This window comes from Morone saxatilis, unplaced genomic scaffold (assembly GCF_004916995.1).
Source record: "Morone saxatilis isolate NCDOM2014 unplaced genomic scaffold, NCSU_SB_2.0 Contig1, whole genome shotgun sequence".
NCBI classification, from domain to species: Eukaryota; Metazoa; Chordata; class Actinopteri; family Moronidae; genus Morone; species Morone saxatilis.
In genome coordinates, this window is record NW_023339651.1 from 9,262,083 (window position 1) to 9,267,124 (window position 5,042).

Below are 5,042 nucleotides of genomic sequence, written 5' to 3' on the forward strand. Positions count from 1 at the left end.
TCTCCCCCAAACCTCCTCCGCCTTCCTGCGCCATCCTACCCATACGACACCTCTCTAGGCCGGCTCTGAGCACCACCGAACAGGATTTTAAGACTCACATACACAACACTTTTAATGAAATTATGCATCCTTAAATAACACTTCAATATACTATGTTTCACAGGCAAACAGTTTGCTATTGCATCAGCATTGGAAAGTGGCAGTATATTAAAAGGTGCATACTACATAAGTGCACCATTTAACAACATAAACCCACACAAATGTGACGCTACACAAAAACTGCAGATGAAGTTGTACAGCAGGAGAGAACACATAGGGTCGACTGATTGCTCCCATGAATGTTTAATCTGCTCAGCTCTAAAAGGGATGAAGTCTGTAAAACCTCCTCCAACACCTCCAGGCTAAAAGTGAAGCCATGCCAAAAGCCTAATTAAATGTTTTTTAAACCTTCCCCCTTGGAGAGGACACAGAGTAGTTTCACCCTAAAGTGTCTGTGCCACTGAGAGGTTGGTTGATATGGACTGTACGTATCTCTCTATCTTCATAAGGGCCATTTGTGATATTCTGTGTGTATTTGGAAACGTCCTTATAGCAACTTGCCAAAGATCCTCTTTATCAGCATTTATTTTCATCATTTTTTTTTTAAACCAGGGGAAAAATACAGTGAGTAGTCTTTTCAGGATGCAAACATCCAAAATCATATTGAGACTCCACCAGAAAAACAGGGGAGAGGTCACATGCCTATTCATAAAAAACAAGCCTATATTATTCATAACACACTAACCAATTGTTCATGGATTCTTTTGTGGTTGCTTTTTAAAGGAATGTAGTAAACACAATATGTTAAATGCATGGAGTGTCAGCTTTTTTAAAAAATGTGCTATATCATAACCTTAATAATAATCTTACATATTCACCTAATTTCTCTCCCCTGATACTGGACCACCATAAATCTTTAGATTAACTGATATAACATAAAATATTAAATTGAGGAAAACATTTCCAGGGTTTTAGCAGCTAAATCACCCCATTAGAACTTAAAAAAAAAGGAAATCCATGCCTTATTATGGAGTCCAGCAACTTGTTTGTAATTTCCATAGAGTCGTGGCCTGAACAATATGCCAAGAAAACTGAAGTCTGCAGAAAGATGCTGGCAATCAGGCTCGGGGTCATTCCAGTTGATTCAACTGATTAAAGCAACAAATTAAAATTTATACGCTGCATTTGCCAAATTAAAAAGTGGAGTGACTCCTGACCTTAGTGACCAATCTTCCCTATTTCTGCTTTTAAAAAAGACAAGAGAGGGGCTGGAAATATGGACTGGAAGACTTTGCTTGCAAGACATTCAAATATTCATGTTTGGGTGTAAAATGTAGACTGTCATATTGATTTGGTACTGAGCGGATATTGGTCTAGTCCAGATATTGTTTAGTCAGTGATATCCATCTGCATTATATGTTCAGCTCTCTTCAGAGCATCATAATGACAATTTGTACAAATGAATTCTACGTTTGAAGTCTGTATGTGTGTTCTTTGGTTGGTTGTCCCGCTGCCAACATACATCTCATTGGTTTCCTATGGTGTAAATGTATTTTTTTTTATCATTCCATACAAAGCTTAAAGAAACACTGAATCCTTGCCAGGTTTTGGCATTAAATGGTCAAATTAAAAGTGCAGTTAATGGAAGAAAATATTGGCTACTGGCAACTTCAGGCTAAAAATAACGGTATTAGTCTTCAAAAACTCACATCTGATGAGCCCCTTGTGTGTGTGGGTGGGGGACAAGTGTGGACAGCAAAATGTATCTAAACAGAGGAAGATGGATAGACAGCGAAAGGGCCACTGCTGTTTGTCCATTCATCTCAGGTGTACATGGAAGAGCTCAACAATGACAGCTCATCCATCAGCCACAGGGGTACTACTGAGTCTCCTGGAACAGAACCAAAAACCATCTCTCTACATCATGCATCACTTCTCTCTTCTGTTCTGTTCTGTTCTTTCTTCTCTTCAGTTTTATATTTTTGTCTACAGTTTTTTGTTGAAAATGTATTTTCTTTGGGTAGGTTTTGGCTTTGTGTGTGTGTTTGAGTGTGTGTTCGGTGCTGACAAGTGGCCAAAGCTCAGCTCTCATGTTCTGGGGAAGAAAAGATTGGTTATGGAAACAGAGACCAGTACATAGTGCTAGTAGACAGGGAAACAAAAAGTGGCAACCCAGGGGGCACGACAAAGATAGTGCAGTTTAAGAAAAAGGTGGGGGGTGAAAGAGTGAAATAAAAAGGAGAATGACTATGTGAGTGTGTGAAGAACGTGTGTATATGAGGAAGGGAGAGAGTGAGAGCAAGGTAAGCAGCGACACAGCAGCTGTCGACCTAATTCCTTCTTAACGCAGTGCTTGTGCTCTGATTAAGAAAGCGATCTGGCCTTTAATTTCCTCCTGACACCGGCTAATGCTCTGTATCTCAATCGTCTTTCCTAGCTCTTCCTCTCATGACGGCTACACAACAACAACCTGCATCGGCCAGAGCTCGGCCAATCAGCATGGCCAAGGCTGACCTAAGAAGTGTAAGAGACACATCAGAAACACATCAGAAATTATTATTATAGAATAGTAATCCAAAATTGTTCTTCTGAGTGACATAATCTGGATTGATGTCAAAACTTAATTCTTGCATTTAATCTCAGGGGAAGGCAGATGCCCTTAAACCCCAGAGAAGAATGATTTTGTTATGGTGAAGGAAATAATATGGGAAACAAAATAAAATTATCCCAACAAATTTTAACCTGGAGTGTGACGGATAAAACAATGACATCAAAATATCTCATGGAGGCAGGATTTGTGTTCTTGTGTGAGTACAATTTTTCACTTTGGCATGAATAAAACTAAGCAAAACCTAAGAAAGACTTTTGAATTTCATGGTCATCATCTGGTTATCAGTGTCAAACCATTAGTTGTTGCCCGATGAAAGTCCCCTCAACCAATCCAGTTACACAGACAGCCAGACAGAAATCATAGTGTGGGTGGGCAAAGAGAAAATAATTTAGAACAAACCCATTCAGGATCTTTAGATTCTAAAATGCTTGCAAAAGGTGGCCCATCGACCAACATGCTTACACCACAGTTTACTAAAGCAATTATTCACTATGTAGTTTTGAGCCTATATGTGTTAAATACTTCTGACTGGTTTGCACAACCAATACCTTGACCCACCCATAACTATGTGGATGTCATGCGGGATCCTTCAACAGCAAATGTATATTATCAGCATCACACACGTTGCCCAGGCAAAAACACCAAGGTAAAATAAATATTGTGCATAAAGTAACCTACTCAACAACAACACTCTGAGAGAGGCCAGCAAGTGTTGCTATAACCAGCAAAATCCCAGCAAGTGACATCAAACTCAAACAGACTTGAGATGCCACAGCTGAAGAGCAAATGCTCGGGTTGGCTCGCCACACGGCAGCGAGTCATTCAGTTTGGTTAGCCAAAATCCAAAGAGTTTGTCCAACTTTTGTTTTTCACCACACTGAAGAACATTGTTTCAGTGCAAGAAAATCACACACACACACATTTAGACGGGAAATGTCTACTCACAACTCTCAAGAAACACGTCTTATTCTGTTCAAACAGTAGAGGAAACTTGTAGTCCATTAATCCAATCGCTAATATTTGCATCCTCAAATGAATGCTAAGGATCAGATCAAGACTTGGCCGACAGGAAAAAACAGAAAGCTCACAAGTTAACTGGAGAAACAACAGATTGTGTCCAAGTCTATAGTAGTTGTTTGTGGAATGCCTGGTTGTTGTTGTTGTTTACATTAAAAAAGAGGGAACTACATAATGTGATACCACAGACAAATTCTCCTGTGTGTTAATATGTGAAATCAGCTGCTTTAGACTGGTTTGGAATAAAAACCTGTAAATGAACATGTATCTCTGGTTCTGTAAGGAATGATTCGTACACTCTGCAAAGACGTAGTCTAATTTGCAAAGACAAATAGGGAACATATAATCCCACATCGCCCAGGCAAAAATATCAAGCTAAAATAGATATTTACTTATTTTAAGAAAGCATACCACAGTACACAAAGCAACATCCCAATAAGGCTCTCAAGACAGGACAGACATAGCAAAAAAGTCTATTTTGAGAGCTAAAACATAAAGGAATTGTAGAAAACTAATTCGAAATGCAACTGTTTAATTCATAAAGCAGTATTCTGAAAATGTGTAATGTATTTTGTGATGATAGAGGTAAAACTGTTGTGATTTTGGAGTAATAAAGGGAATAAAGTGCAATAGAATTGTCTCACTTAACCTAGTAAATTATATTGTTCTGGCTGACACACACTTAAAACAAAAGTAGATATATTGTATTGCGGCTCAGTTATTCCAAACTAAAACAGACAGAAGTATTGACAGCATGCAGGCTTTATTGATTTAGACATTTTTCTTTTGTTTTCAGAATAAACATTCAGCTTATACGCTGTAGACCAAGGATTTATGTTAGCACAGACACAAATATAAGAGTGGCAGTAAACCTACGGTAAATATGAGGTGTGTGTGTTTAGTAAACACACACATGCGGCATTCGGACCGCCATGTGGAGTGTATGTGAGAGAGGTGGCGTTGCTAGGAGCACCAGGTTGTGTGCAGACAGTGGTAACAGAGTAGAGACGGCAGCAGCAGCCTGGCAGTAGAGAAGAAAGGAGTGGAGCAATGCCAAGAAGATTCCCCCTGAGAGACTGTAGGAAGGGGAGAGAGAGAGAGAGAGAGAGAGAGAAAGAGACAGACAGACAGAGAGAGAGAGAAACATGGTGAGGGCACGCTGATATGATCATGTGTTTGCCACTGAACGGTATAGGAACAATTTACCAAGGCAAACATCTGAGGGGCGATATTACTGTACTCTGACTTGGATGTGACTCTAAAATGGTCATTAAAAAGCAAAAAATTAAATTAAAAAAACAACAACACAGCTTTTAAGAAATATTATGGCGTGGATGCACGGAAATGGTGATGATGGAACAGCAGGAGGGGGAAG